General features: G+C 43.0%; 1 long non-coding RNA gene across 1 annotated transcript in view; it reads right to left on the bottom strand.

Annotated features, from left to right (window-relative positions):
- Window positions 1-16,263, bottom strand: part of LOC124039636 — a 31,664-nt gene extending 15,401 nt beyond the window's left edge. The window contains exons 1-3 of the long non-coding RNA XR_006839609.1: window positions 15,990-16,263; window positions 12,343-12,360; window positions 3,891-4,074 (exon numbers count right to left, since the gene is read on the bottom strand). This is a non-coding gene — a long non-coding RNA (uncharacterized LOC124039636). The remainder of the gene's footprint in view (window positions 1-3,890; window positions 4,075-12,342; window positions 12,361-15,989) is intronic.
- Between the last annotated feature and the right edge of the window lie 321 nt (window positions 16,264-16,584).

Raw genomic sequence — 16,584 nt, 5'->3', positions numbered from 1 at the left:
ATAGTGTTGGTTCATTACTGTGTCAATGTACACACTCACAGTACAATGAACATCGTCATGACACTAGCTATAATCATGAGTGAACAGCGCGTGAACAGAGCGTGAACATGCACATGAATATGAACGTTAACAGTGAATGTGAACGACCCCTACACACAACCTTAAAGAGGAACAGTTTGTAAAATAGAGAGGCCATTGCCTCAGCTCAGCATAAGACAGACATGGAAAGGAGCATGAACTTCTGACTAGAAGACAGCCCTCATCACCAGTCATAGTACGTATATCATAAAAAGTTAATTGTGTCTATAGGGCCACGGTCTGATGTGACTAAGTAAAAGGTCTGATGGCAACAACAACAACAAAAATGACATGCAAACAGGGGGTATTAAAGATTCAGCACCGCACGAGTGGACAGCGACGGAATCGGCATCCCAAAGTTCAGCACCACATGACGATGGACACCGACTATCTCAGGTGCAGCCACTCCCCACTGAGAGAATCTCTAGAAATAAATCCAGGAAGGCCTAAAGAGGAAGTGAGGAACTATTTGAGGTTCAACACCACTCAAGTCAAAAGAGATGGGTCATTGACTAATATGGACATTAAAAAAAATCACGTCTTGAAGCCTTGGCCAAATCACAATCAATGAGTAGATTGATGTCCATTCAGTGTCCTGCGGCTTGGAAAGAAAACTCGTTTGAGGACACTACCTGTTGATTGTACCTGTTCAGAGGTAGAATACCCTCCTGTTCAGTCTATAACCCACTGTGCTCTTTTGTATTCAAGGGAACTTTAACTATAGCTTAACTGAGAAGTTAACAGGTCTCCATCATGTGTTAAGAGGAAGCCCCACTGTTCTCTCCTGTCCAAAAGTGGTCCATTCCATTCAAACTCTGATTGGCTTCACAAGTATGCAATATGTAACCATCTCCTGAAAAAAAGCATTCACTTGCTAGACATTAATAGGCCTCTGAACACCCCCCCCCCCCCCACACACACACACACACAATACAACATCCTTTACAAATAAATGGAATACAAGTCACTATCATCTTACAAGGGTTGAGTTCTTCTCATTAATGAGACTGGTATTAAACTACAATAATTACAACCACAAAGAACAGGACCTAAAGCCTTTGACACTACTAAATATCTGTGTGGCCCACAGCACAGAGGCTGTATAGTCCTTTGTGTATTAAAGCCCAGCTACAGTGTGTGTGTGTGTGTGTGTGTGTGTGTGTGTGTGTGTGTGTGTGTGTGTGTGTGTGTGTGTGTGTGTGTGTGTGTGTGTGTGTGTGTGTGTGTGTGTGTGTGTGTGTGTGTGTGTGTGTGTGTGTGTGTGTGTGTGTGTGTGTGTGAGTGAGTGTGTGTGTGAGTGAGTGAGTGAGTGAGTGAGTGAGTGAGTGAGTGAGTGAGTGAGTGAGTGAGTGAGTGAGTGAGTGAGTGAGTGAGTGAGTGAGTGAGTGAGTGAGTGAGTGCGCACCTACATGTACATATGCATACCTTATGTTCATGTGAGTAGAACACGTTTCCCCTAAAAATAAACAAAGACATTTGGAATGAGGGAAAAAAAGAAGAAGAAGCTGTGTAATGATACGAGTCACGACAGAACTGAGTGATGACGTTCTTCCATTCAAGAGGAGAGGTCCCCATTCTTATCTCTGTTTAGATGGCTAGACAGTCGTCTCACCCCTTTTGGCTAACAAAGCAGGCATCTGGAGGACAAAAACAGGTATTTCTAGATGTTGTGACCTATACGGTTGTATTGAATATAGAAAGAGGTTATTTATGTCCTAGATGGAAAATGCAACAATATATCAAATGACAAGTTCTGGTCTATTGTAGTTTAGGCTAAAACAAAATGGAGGCATCATTTTTGTGAGTGGAAGTTTTTGATTGTGTGCTCATTTCATTTTTTTTGTTGCATTTGATAGGCCCTATTCATCTCTCTTGCACAATGAACACACTGAATCAGTGACAAAGGTTGAACGTTCTAAATATCCGCGAATGGTTCGTGCTTTTCGTAATAACAGGAAGCTCAAGGAGGCATTGTTCAACCTGGCTGTTTCCTAAACCCATACATACTGCTTCCTAACGTCACGTATCTCTCACAGAGACAATAGGAAAATGCATCCTGAATAACAAATGCTGTACTAGTCATACAAATCTCACTATTAACCGGTAGATTTGAGGGACACACCTTGATAAGCCCAGCCCAGAGGTTTTACCACAAGCTCACAGTCTTTGAGACCTAAACCTTAGTAGTCATAAATGAACAAACCCAGTGGGCATAATTTGACACATGACGTCTTGATAACGTTGTTTTCTTGTTGTAAACTGGTTGTCTGGTTGAGAAGACGTTATATAAACCAGATTACAACAAACAGGTCTCTGTTACAAACAGGTAAAGACTAATCATGACAAAATCAAGGCTTCATGGGAAAGACTTCATATGTTGGTTGATATCTAGTCAGATAATCAGAAAACAAGCATAAAAAGGAGTATTTTTCCGGTTGCTAAAAATACACTTACAAAATGATTTTACAACCAGCATAGAATCTGACCGTAAAAGACATCATAGCAACAGTTTTGCTTTCTGGGAAACATCTGGAGACAAGTGTTCAAAATGAAGCGAATTCCCCAAAGTAGTCTGAACATTGAAGAGTTCTGCTTGTCACGCTCTGAACAAAGACGGGAGTTGCATGGTCACCATTTTCCACACCTTTACACGTAACTACATGTGCACTGTATTTGGTGAACTACACTGTATTCTACTGAATTTAGTCCTCTGTGCAGGTCAATAAGTCTGACTCTAGAAGTGCTTGATTGACCGACATTTTGACCAGATTTCAAACTGGATATATGATCATAACCAGTTATCAAATGGTGTATCCCAAATGGTGCACAATTCCCCATAGAGCCCTATGGGCCCTGGTCAAAAAGTAATAGGGAATATGGTGGTATTTGGGAGGCAAACCCACGACTATTATTTTGGCGCAACAGTTGCTCCACTATAGACTTGCTATTCCTTAACAAAGCCCACAGCTCCACCTCTCCTTCTCGTTATCTCTGCGTTCAGACATCCTACACTGCTAATGGCATGGTGCAAGCCGTCAGAGAAACGCACTTAAAAAAAACATTGCAAAGCAAACTCTTCAGAAATACAGTTTTCATACATGTCAATCAAGTGTGTAGGTCCAAGATATCATTTCGAGACTGACGTTTCCCCTCGGTGAAGATCTAGGGCCCGTGGGGGGGGGAAATGCACGACTGACCCAAGACCAGTGTTTAGGAACAACTTCACCCTGCACCTCTCATGCATCCCCTCATTGGCCCTCCTTCTCATGACTCAATACATGTCCTCCTTATTTTCGGTGATATTCACTAACTGAATAAACATGTAAGGCAATTGGCCCATAAACGTTGTGTGGTAGACAGAGAGATATATAGAATATATGTATTGTTTTGTTTCCATGATGTAGAACACAGTACTAACACACATTACCCACCAAAACACAATTATTATTTTTTTAAAGTAGGGTCAGACAGGCCTATATGGAAACTATAAATAGGCATACACATGCCTACAGACCAGTAAAATGAGGCATATATTGCCTACCCCTCACACATGCAATGGAATAGGTCAAACCTCGACAAAAACAAGTGTCTTTGTTGCATTGACGTCTGTTAAATTGATAAAGTATGTTTCTCACAAAGGACTGCAATGATTGGCCATCTTGATGCCAAATGAATGGGCGGTCAACTTCTGCTCACGTGCACAGCGGTGAAAATGCCCGACCATAAACAAAATGCAATTTCAAAGGGAAGTGATTTTTGTTTGACGTCATCTTTCCAGATGCCTCTGTTAACACTCTCGGGTTAACAATTACCTTGCGCTGAACACGAGAGAGGAAGGACCAAGAGGTGGTGATTTTAGTGGTCCACGGGTGATAGGCCGGCTCCCTTTCTCAATGGAGATGATGAAATCTCAATCGAGTCGACGTTTCTGGCCAGGATGTCACATGGCGCTCAAGCCCTTCACGGTCAAGTTATCGTGACTACTTCTTCCCTCACCTGCAGAAAACAAAAAGACAGAGGTATCATTATGTCTGTAAGATTGATAGAGCATTGCCATTAAAAGTGTACTACATAATTGGGTGGAAGAGGGGCGTCCCGTGCGCACAAATACAGAGTCCTCGAAAAGATGTGGAGCGGGAATGAAGGCCCTACGTCACCGACGCCCACTGAAACATCCTCAAATCACACTAATTCAAATGACTGCCTCGAAAGGTTTTAAAACATGTAAACGTAGCCTTGTCGTTTGCCCACATCTCTCGTTCGAATCTCTTCCGAGACACCGTTTAACAATTGTTAGAGAATAAAAGTATGCATAGTTAGACCTAGGCTTTGTCCATCCATACTGCACCACGCAACAAACAGAAAATCTACAAAACAAGACATCTATATTTGGGCTATGGCATTGGCATTTATTGCATGCAGTTGTGTCCAAATACAAAAACAAGCAATAGGTGGCTTTACTTATCGGAAACGCACGTTACAGCACTCATACAATACCATGCAAAACAGTGGTTTTGTCTCCACTGTCAAGTTTTAACCATTGTATGCTGCTTTCTAATATAGGCCTATGACTACTTGTTACTCTTTAGTCACGGGGTGTTGAGGGTTTTTACAGCATTAGTGAATTGTCAGCTGTGTCCTCAACCTGAGTGCCAAAAGGTGACATGAACCTTAATTGATGATGATTATTTAGAGACTTGACGAACTTGAGCTGCAGAGTGACCGAGTGTGACGCCACTGAAATCGGGCTGATCAATAACAAAGGCCCGTGACGCTGTCCGTGGTGCTGAAAAGTTGAAGGGACGGAGTGGAGTGCACATTGTTAACTTAAAAGTGCTTAAAAGTTACGCGGGTGTAAAGGTTATGCAAGTTGGGACTCCCCTACACGAAACAATTCTGCTGTTTTTATAAATAATCCGCCTTTATTTACCTCGCAAAACAAAACATAGTAAAAAAAAACTTTGACCTCCAGAGATAATCACAGGGTGGAAATCCCACATCTTATATATTGGAATGTTACACTCTAAGCTTCAGCTGAGTTTGTAGGCATGTCGCTATAGGTCAGAGATGCTTGTCCATTGATAAAGCCAAGGAGATATGTCATTCACCTCGAGAGGAGAAGTAGACCGCAATGACTTCTGTAGCCTAAGCGAACTGCACGCACTATTTTTACCACAGTCACTTTACATTCGTGTATGTGACAATAAAACACACACACATACATATACATATATTTATATTTTCTTTCCTGGCAAAATCACTGATACGTTATATTTCTATGGGCAGCCTATAACAGGGCGTGGTTTTAATCGTTTGTTTTTATTTGTTGTATTCTTTTGATGATCGATTTTTCTCACTTTGAATAGCAACTATGTCCACGTGACCAACATTTACGCCAGCGGTCACCGTAAGTGAGCAGTTATGCCCAGGATTGCAATGCTATAGCAAACACCTGACTGTAGGGATTAGTAGCCAAATGTATTTCATTAAAGAAGCAAATACTATTCCCACATTCATGTAAATGCCCCTGAAACGGTTGCACTGATGCTAATGGCCGGGTATACCCTAAACTCAGGGACAATATACAGTAGTCTCCGTAATTATTGGGACAGTGAAGCATTTTTCTTATTTTGTCTCTATACTCCAAAAGTTTTGTATTTGAAATCAAACAGTGCAGACTGTCAGCTTTAATTTGAAGGTATTTTTAGTTCGAAATTATAGTACTTTTTTAATAGCCCCCCATTATAGGGCACCAAAAGTATTAGGACAAATTCACGTATATGTGTATTAAGGTAGTCAAACGTTTAGTATTTGGTCCCTTATTCCTAGCACGTAATGATTACACCAAGCTCGTGACTCGACACACTTGTTGGATGCATTTGCAGTTTGTTTTGGTTGTGTTTCAGATTATTTTGTGCCCAATAGAAATGAATGGTAAATAATGTATTGTGTCATTTTGCAGTCACTTTTATTCATTCGGGACTATCCGTAATCACAGTAGCATCATAGTGTTTACAAACATATTCCATTCTTATTTGTAATAAAAATGACTGCAAAATGTCACAATACATTATTTACCATTCATTTCTATTGGCCAAAACTGCAAATGCATCCAACAAATATGTAGAGTGACAGCTTGATGTAATCATTGCGTCCTAGGAATATTGGACCAAATACGAAACTTTTGAATTATTTAATACACATGTAGGCCTAAGTGAATTTGTCCAAATACTTTTGGTCCCCTAAAATGGGGGGACTATGCACAAAAAGTGCTGTAATTTCTAAACGGTTCACCCTTTATGGATAGAAATTCCCTCAAATCATAGCTGATACTTCATCCTTATAGTCATTGTACCACTTCAAATAAAACGTGCTAGAGTTCATAGCCAGAAGAATACAAAATGCTTCACTGTCCCACTGTTCACTGACTGTAGTATAGGGCAACATAGTATCATTAAGCTACCGGTATAGATATGCTTTTTAACTTTGCTTTTCGGGTGTAAATCGTATTGTGTCATCACTGCACTATTTTATTCTATCGAACTGGACAAGGAGTCAAAAACTGGGAGTTCTGTTTTCATGGTTTTGCTTATGTGCACACGCGTGATGGACACGAACGACACTCCATGCTTTTGGAAACAAACTCGAGGAATATGTCGGAGTTCGTCAACTGATCAAATTAGTGTTCCCAATCAACTTTTCTCTCTCTCTTACGTGGGCCAAATATAGAAGGACGTGCTCTATGCTTTAAGTTTGATGAAAGGGGTAATGGTGGGCGATGCTCGAGGGTGAATAGGCTATATCATAACATTAGGGAGAAAAACGTGTCCGTGTGTGCGCGTGAGAGAGAGAGAAAGAGAAAGGAAGAGCGATAAAGAGAAAGGAAGAGAGAGAAAGTGACAGCAGGCTGAATAAAGCATTTCAGTCTCTCTGTTGTCTTAGAGAACGGCCGCACACACAGCACGGCTCGTTCTCTCTCTCACACATTCACACGCTCTCGCTGCATGGTCATGTCTCATATATTCACACACATATGTGTGTGTGCGTGTTCAATTCCCGCCACACTTAACTATTTGGAGATTGGAACATTTAAATAAATGTTGTATTTCCCAAGTGCAAGAAGGGCAAAGAGGTCCAAGTTCCCTCACCCCTCCTCCCCTCCCACTGTCTCCGAATGGAATCACTCTGTTTCCCCACGTGCAACTTGTTCATTCCGAGGGTGTCCCTTTGTTTAGACTTATTCTGCGTCTCAAATTATATCCTATTACCTATATAATGCAATAATAGTACACTATATAGGGAATAGGGTACCATTTGGGCCCCAGATTTATTCATCAGCAGGGCGTTCTGTGTAATGCCGAGGGGACTATGCACCGATCTTGTGGATTTGGGGGGTGGGGCGCTATATGGACTGATTGGTATCACATTACTCCAAGTTGAGTCCAAAACATTTTCGGAAACTCTGGAGCCGAGAAATCTTTTAAGTATCCCCGGGGTTGGGAGACAAACCAAAGTTTAGAAATGGGACCTAAGCCTAACGATACAAACACATACAAAATAAATTACAATTAGCACTTAACAATTATATCAATACTAAAATCTGAATAAAAATAAGTATGGAAATAGTATGAATAATAATTGTAGTAAAATGATCATGTGAAAAAGCTTTTTTTTTTAATCCACGAAGCCTGCTTGCAAGACGTCTTGCGATGTGACTCGGCGAATGCGCCCTCCGCAAATGCTTTTTGGGGTAAGGGCTTCCCAGCTTGTTAGTTATGTACAGCAAGCCCAGACCGCAAAAAGATTCGCGAAGGACTGATCGGCTTCTGCCTCTACGTCCTGTCGAGTGTCCATGAGGCTTAAGTGACATCAAGAAAGACCGCTTCCATCGCCAATCCCGGATTGGGTCCATTCAGCCATCGGCAACCCGAGGCAATTGTGTGTCTCCAACTCAATCACACACTACGAGGCGAGAAATATGGTTTCCAAGCGAAGCTACATACGAATGCCAACGCTACTGCTTTCTACCGCTGTCCATGGTCCTAAATCGCATTGCTTCTCTGTAGTTGAATTTCTCCCCGACATCCCCTCGAAATTATTCCTACTCCCTCTCACTCACTCCCTCTCTCTTTCGAATATAATTTGGTCTAAATGCACAAATGTTTAAGACAGTGTGGTCATTTAGGCTCCGAGCATCGGAAGCAGCACTGTTTTAGTTGTTATTATGGTTCTATAGATATGTATACATATATACAAAAAAACATATTCCCCTCGTTCATGAAGTCTCCTGGAGAACTAGCTCGCTCTAACCGCTCGAACCGTCTGGGTAAGGCGGGAGCAAGCAGTAATCTGCTAGCAATAAATATAGAGCAGCGAGGGACCTTATTGGAGCAAACGAAAACTCGTCATCGACCAATCCGTGTTTTGCTCATATAGGGGCCCCCCTTTTTGAAAAAAAAGAAAAAAAAGAAAGGGAAACCAAATTGTGTTCTAGCTGGCAAAAGTGACTTGATAAATGCGAGCGAATAGGGTTATGTGCACAGAACATTTGGGTGGATTTATTATATCGATTGATTGATTCTCGAGTTGTGCATGTATTGCAGCTTGGCTACGGCTATGCATGTGGGAGATACACATATCGGATCACAATGAATTATATTGAGATTAAAATGACGAAAGAATAAACGACAACTGGTTCGCTGGTTAAATCCTTACTGCATTACAACACGTCATGTTAATACAATTGTATATAGGCTGGACATGAACCATTTTGAAACGCTAGTATAAATACGGCCCCCTGAACGCATGTAAACCAATCGTGGGAAAGCGCGGTGCCTCGTCCACGCGATAACAACAACATGACAAGCATCTGAAGCGATTCTATTGCATGACCAGCGAGAGTTCACTGGAGGATACCACCAATAGTGACGACACGGGGGGTCTCGGAACACACTTGTTGTCAAAGTGCCACGTGTCAAAGATTCCAAATTACAGCGCTATATATTGCAATAAATGCCATGCAGAACGAAAATTAAAAGGCACCTACACAGTAGCATTAGCAGGAGTCGGAACAAAACACTTGAGTGATAGTGATAACAAGTCAATGAGAACAATAGTCACCCAGCCCAATTATCAAACTCTGCACACACCAATAGTTAAACAACCTTTAATAAACGTCATTCATTAAAAGATGAATCGGGGGAAAGCTACAGAATAGTAGAAGTCTACTTACCCTTGAGGTTATTTAGTCAGTGTTTTTAGACCCCATCATTGTTTTGGAGAGAGAAATACCACCGGAGGCCCGGTATACCTACTCCCCCCTTGGAACTGGAAAAGTTACTGTACCGAGTAGGAGGTCGGGTTCACGAGCTATATCTGGATCCTCCCTCCTCAATGTGTGTCTCGTTTTTATCCCAAACCAACCCCCCTCCTCCTCTTTCCCTCTTTCTCCTTCCACCCCCACTATCCTTGTAACTCTTCGCCTGCATTCAAGTTGGTGCCAGGATCAGTAAAGGAAGGTAAAGGAACGAAGCAGTATTCAGGGGAACAGCAATGCAAATGTTTTGTTTTTTTAAACGTTTCCCAATCCCCATTTGTCGCCCTGTTGTGGATTTTTATTGGGTGGTCTTTTCATTTGCGACCGTCTCTACAGTCAGTCACGACCCCCACACACACACACACACCCCTCCCCTCCTTCATTCTGCACTGCACTACACTGCACAGTGACTGCCTCTCCTGACGCAGCCAGCGCGCGCATTACTCACTTTAGCAGTCACGACTCAAGAATCCGTGTAGTTTCCACTGAAATTATACGGCCCCGGCATTTAATTATTGAGGGAAGGAGATCTGGCCCTATCTGGTGCTTCGTTTGGCAAAAGGAAGGTTAAAAAGCGGAGTTTTTTTGAAAGGTGGAGGTAATATAGCAGGTGAATGGTTCCACAGTCTATCACAACACGAGCCAGCCATTGAAGATTTATTTTTCATGACAACGTGGATGTCGTGTACTGCATCTCTTCTCCCGCGGCGAAAAGAACGCTATATATAGACTTGTGGAGAAAAGTCGTGCGAGGACTGTAGCTATGAGTGAGTGAGCATGATTATTGTGTGGCGTGAACGAAACTGCAGGCAGATACGAGCGTTGTTTGAATTCGATTCAACATTTTGACATGCGAGTCGTCGCTTACTTTATTTTATACATTATCACGAAGTTGGCTCTGATTGCCTCGATATCCCACTGGGCAAAAACTGGTTGAATCAACATTTTTTCCACGCCATTTCAACACAGACAATCTATGTGATGACGTTTAATTAACGTGGAAAAGTAATTGGATTTTCAATAAATCGTCAATGTAAGGGCATTTCGTCTTTTTTTCACCCAACTTCTAACCTAAATCCAATGTCATGATGAAATTGTTTGTTGATTTGACGTTGAATTCACGTCAGTTGACAACTCAACCAAATGTAAATCAAAACTAGGCGTTGAACTGGTGTCTGTGCTCAGAGGGATGACACTATCGTAATTGGATGGGTGATTCCTTGCCCATTTGGCAGCCCAATATCTTGTTGTGGAAACATCAATATAGACCCCCCCCACACACACACACACACACACACACACAACATACATTAGGAACACGTGCTCTTTCCATGACAGTCTGACCAGGTGAATCCAGGTGAAAGCTATGATCCCTTATTGATGTCACTTGTTAAATCCACTTCAATCAGTGTAGATGAAGGGGAGGAGACAGGTTAAATAATGATTATTAAGCGTTGAGACAACTGAGACATGGATTGTGTGTGTGTGCCATTCAAAAGGTGAATGGGCAAGGCAAAATATTTAAGTGCCTTTGAACAACGTCTGGTAGTAGGTACCAGGCGCACTGATTTGAGTGCGTCAAGAATTGCAACGCTGCTGGGAATGGTCCACCACCCAAAGGACATCCAGGCAACTTGACACAACTGTGGGGAAAATTGTAGCCAACATGGGCCAGCATCCCGGTGGAACTCTTTCGAAACCTTGTAGAGTCCATGCCCCGACGAAATTAAGATGTTCTGAGGTCAAAAGGGAGTGCCACTCAATATTAGGAAGGTGTTCCTAATGTTTTGTACACGTAGAGAATAGCGCTGCCTCCCATCTCTTCCCAACGAGGTTGTACTTGTCATGAAGTCATCCATATCCGATTCAAAAGCAGCATAGCCGAAAAGCAGCAATGAAACGCGTATGGTGATTGGCGGTTTGGCCAGCAGTAGTTAGTTAAGCCATATGAAAACTTTCACATTGCTTTATGCAAAGGAACAAAATGACTGGGGATGCTGCAGAGGATGGTTTTACAGTGAAATAAATACAATCGATCATAGCATACGGTATAGCCAAATATACTGACGATAGAAATGGATGACGTGGGCAGAAGGGTAATCCAAGTCTATCTGCCTATAGCCTCCCTGTCTGTGCCTGTACATCATCTGGTAAAACTGTTCAAACGACGCAGGCGGGAAATCGGTAGTTTCAGGTATTACCCTTGAAGTAAAGGACTCAGCCTCCGATAACGCTCCGTGAAAGAGCAAACGTTTTCAGGCTATCATTCATTGAAATTACATTGTTTTTTTGTGTCATATTCAAGACAGTTTTCTCTCTAAACGCGCTTGCCTATGGTTTGGTGAATCACGGAACGCTCCCCAGTGCCATTCGATGTATTTTCAGCACCATTACTGCTGGACAGCTACTGGGTTTCCCCCAAGTACGTGCAACGTTTCGGGATAGTGCTGCTCCCCCTTTCCTAGGTGCTCGTTTTCTTCCTCTTCAACCCCCTCCCCATTCCTGTCTTTATGCCTCCTCTTTTTTAAATAAAAAACAAGGACAAATTAGTGCCCATTTAGCGCTCATTAGAGAAGGGTTTTCCCTTGCAAGCGTATGGTTTTTGCGGGAGGAATGAGATGTGAAAAGAGACTCAACAGCGCCAACAAACAAAGGAGTTTTCACTTATTTATCATTGCGGCGATTCCCTTTCTTTAGAGAAAGGTGCATGGTTTCATTTGAATGTTGTCCAAAAACTACAAAAACATGCCGATGTATCCAAGTCAAGACCAGGAATGATGGCATTTTTCTGTTACTGCACTGTGAGCTAAATGTGATGGGAAGCACGACAAGACACGACAAGACACGACAAGACACGACAGCAGACACGCACCGGAACATGCAAAAAGGACACACAGAGAAACTACATTGAATTAAAAAAAACATTGCACGTGCAAAGTATCACTTACCTTAGCAGGGACCCCTTGCTGAAACGAGGGAAAGAAACATCAAATGCATTTAGAATTCATACATGAACATGTTTTACAGAAACAGAGGCAAATTCAATTGGATATGACCAGATATTCAGTCCATGGTTAATATAGCCTAAATCATGGCACGTCCAAGTTTTCAGGGTCGCCTTCCTTTTTATACAAGTGATACCCTCCGTCTATTTCTGGCGCACGATCAAACCCTGCTGCTATTTTTAGGTGGCAGTAAGGGGGGAAAAACACTCACAAAGGCATCGCTCAGGGACGTTACGTGTAGTGCATGTAATGTACATTATTTTGCCTCTCCAACTCTGCACAAAAGCCCCCTCCCCGTATCTCAAAGCACAGTACTTTACTCCACCAATATCCCTCTCACGCTTTCTTTTCATATATTATTATTATCGGTATTTGACTGCGCCGTGCTCTCGCTCAGCTCATCGAAGCCTTCTCGCTCGTGTGTATCCATGCAACTTTCGTTGAACAATTCACTACGCAGCTGTTGGTTGGTTTGCAATTCACAAAATAGCCTACATACGAAATGGAATAGGTACCTTCACATAATAGGGATAACCCCACGTTATCCCAGTGGTTTTTGTCTAAAAAAAAACAACGAATAATTAAAAGCTTGCTGACCAGAGAGAATAAAAGCCGTATTTTTTTTGTGAGGGGCTGCGTCAGTTACCAGGCATTGACGTCACGTTTAGATTCTCCCCACTTTACAGATATGGCCTACAGCGCCTGATTAAAGACGCTGCTTTTGGTTTGGAGAATAAAATGGTAGGGGAAACAGCCTATGCGTCTCAAATAGCTCCTTAGTATGAATGAACTATTCTGGAATCTCCTTCTCTCAATCTCCAGCTCCACTGTTTATCATGCGCTTTTCTCGTCTACTGGATTGGTATGAACTGTAGTCTTGAGGCTTGGTTCCCATCCGTGTATTTTCTAGGCAAACATTCTAGCGGAGCTAGTGAGAATAACAATGCGATCTCTACGTGAACTGGCTCCTCTGTTCGCCGCTGCCCGTACCCACGCGCCAGACTCGCTCACCCACTGCATCGTCAGCGCAAGCACAAGGACACCAATACGACGGATACAACCTATACACACACCCTAGACATAAATAGTCACTCTCGCTCTAAATAGTCTCTCTCGTATCCTTACACCCCCCCCCCCCACACACACACACCTCTCTCTACAATCTACGTCCCCTATAATTCCTTCCCTTACTCTCCTCTCCCGGGTTCATCCTGACGTCCTGCCAGTATCCCGCGTGGAAAGTCACGAGACCAGTGTGTGTGTGTGTGTGTCTGCCCAGAGATTGGCGGTTATCCTCGAAAAATCATCTCAGATTAAAAAAAGGGTTGCCCCTATCGCAGCGGTAGATGCTATTTATATCGCGTATTGGCTTGTATTATTATAATACAAGCCAATACTGTATGTCCACTTGATGCTGCAGGTTTTACCCCGCTGTGGAGTGCAAGTTAGGGCAACCCCTGACACTAAGGGCGAGGGGTGAGGTGAGATGGGGCTTTTGGATAGCTATAGAAATGCAATTCCTAACTAGAAACCTTATGATCATAAACGACTCTTACAGATATCCGTTCTCTAAACTGTTGAACTCTATGCCATCTGTAATGCTGTTTGAAGTTTCCCCCTTCCCTCATCTCTTCCATCCCTCCATCCCTCCATCTCTCTGTCTTTCAGCCGTCTTTGCTGCAGCTGCAATCTTTCAATCAGTAAACCAGCAACAAATATCAATGAGCGGGTCTATCAGTGAAGCGCTCTGAGTTCGCCGCACGATGTCGCCACACTCAGCCCGAGACCTCTCCTTCCAATCCCCCCTCTGGAGAATGGACTTCTGCTTGTTGCAATGGACCTTTCTCTCGGTTTAATGAAAATGTCAGCTGGAGAATTTGTTTTTGAAGAACCAGTGATTCCCTGACCCTGAGCGCTGCCCGACCCGGCCACCCGCCAAATGCCAGACAATGCACGGTGGGGGCGTGACGTGTCCTGCTTGTTGGTTATCCAAAGCAACCAGCTGACGACGGACCACAGCACACACACACACACACGGGCATTTTTCTTACCTGAGACAGCTGTAAGAATACAGTCTCCCACCCCTACTTCTCACACAATTGACACCAAATTAATGATACAAAGCCCTGTAGAAAGAAAACAATTTATGCAGGCTAGCTCCTCCCTTAAGGAACTGTACTCTTTGAATTATGTATACTGCATAGAAATCTATTTTTACAGGATCTTATCAATGCGCCAGCCCAGGTGTATAGTCAAACGTTTGCCTAAAATAGCTAAACTCACATTTTTGTATGTTGAGCTATTCTAGCTATTCTTCTTCAAATCTTGGAAACGCCCTATGTTGAAAATTGTTATCACAGACATTTCATATGGCGTTTTTTTTAAATCTGCCTTCTTCCTGAAGTTATCTACACTCAATGTTCATTTCAGTTGGAGCCACGTGACACCTAGTTCATAACAAGTTGTTCAACTTTTCAGTTTGTGTTCCTATATGGGTTTTAAAAGCTAATTCAATTAACCTCCCTTAGCACGGTGACGCTGTCCGTGGTGCTGAAAAGGTAAAACGGCGCAAACAAAGCACTTTGTCAAAACCGATGTGAGAATGGCGGCACCGTTGCGCTGACCATGGGTCTGAGAAGTTAAGCGGCGCAAAGGCTTTGCGTTAAACGGAGCTCCTGCACCATATAGTTTACTGCGCATGTCTTCTTCATTATCCATAAGCGAGTAGACCTATAGCCTATATTGACCAATTGCAATTTAGTTGTTTCTTTGTCATCATAACAAGACGTATAGGTCCTTTTCATTTGCCTTTAGGACACGCATACAGTCTAGCTAAATAATTGCACGAATACTTCTTTTCACACGCTACAAGGCAACGTGGGTCAACAAAATAATATGTGACCGACCTACGCAACTTCTAAGGTAAACTAAACGGTCAAATAACCCCGTCTATGTAATTCGGATGACTTGCATCAGCGGGATATACAACAAGTGCTCACTGACCGTATTATCAAAGTGTAGTAGCGTAGCCTACAAAAAAGTGCATACCTCTTAGCTCCTGAATCAACTTTACAGCTTTGTCTATTATGCACCGTGTGCGGAGCTGCCATGGACAGCTATAGGCTATGTGCCATGCTCTCTGTTACTAGGCATCCCAGCAGAGTAGCGGGCTAAGCCGAGGAACCCCGGCACGTGAATACGCCTACGCATTAGCTCAGCCCGCACGGTCTACGACTCACAGTGTTTATTGCGGATCTCTCCCAAAGTGCAGAACTCACAGTAACTCTGAACAACATATCCACGGTCCATATAGCCACAGTGTTAGTTATCATAGCCTAAACGATAGATTTGCACATGCATGTGTTCAGATGCATCAGATTTCAGGCTTTGTAGCCTAGGCTAAAACATCTGTCCATGTAGGATATCAGTGCAAAGGCTACATAAAATAGCATGCCTCAAGATTATGCTGAACTAAAGTCTCATCATAACTGCGTGTAGTAGGCTACCCTGGTTGCCAGGGTTAAACGAGACAACTTCCCGCACCTCTGGGTTTAGTCACGATTCCCTCTGGTACAAAAGAAAGCGCTTACCTGTGTGAGAAGTCTTGTCTGTTTGTGCTCGAGCAGTCTACAAAAGGGATTCGTCTGAATGAGATGCTTTATGAGACAAAGAAAGGGAAAGAGTTCTAGGTCGGTGCCCAAAAGCAGGACGGCGAAAGGGGGTGACGCCGTGCGCGTCGTTTCAGTTCTCTATCTGGGGCGAACATATCTGGTGTTGTTCTTATTCAGGAACAGAGCGCGCGGACGGGAACACCGGGTTGAGCGCGAAAACCAACTGATGAAAGAAGCCCGCCAAAAATCGGGGTAATTTTAATCATCATCATAGGCTATGCGACGCGCACCGCAATAAATGTGAATGACTAGGGAGCAGGGAAGTATGAATGATCCGTGCAACATGTGATATTGTGATGCAGATCGACTTATATCCCGCTCCATTCACAGTGTTAGACGACCAGGTCCAACCAGCTCTCACAGCAATTGAGTCGAAGAACGAAGTTTGGTGTGAAGGGAATGATAGCCTATCAATAGGCAATCATTCTTATAATGGCTATACCATGGGCAACCTAACGGGTTTACCGCGGAGACTCGTTCCCGTGTATTGGGAGACAACTAAATTAGTTCACAC

The sequence above is a fragment of the Oncorhynchus gorbuscha genome, linkage group LG01, assembly GCF_021184085.1.
Source record: "Oncorhynchus gorbuscha isolate QuinsamMale2020 ecotype Even-year linkage group LG01, OgorEven_v1.0, whole genome shotgun sequence".
Classification (NCBI taxonomy): domain Eukaryota; kingdom Metazoa; phylum Chordata; class Actinopteri; order Salmoniformes; family Salmonidae; genus Oncorhynchus; species Oncorhynchus gorbuscha.
This window is presented reverse-complemented; position numbering and strand designations above follow the sequence as displayed.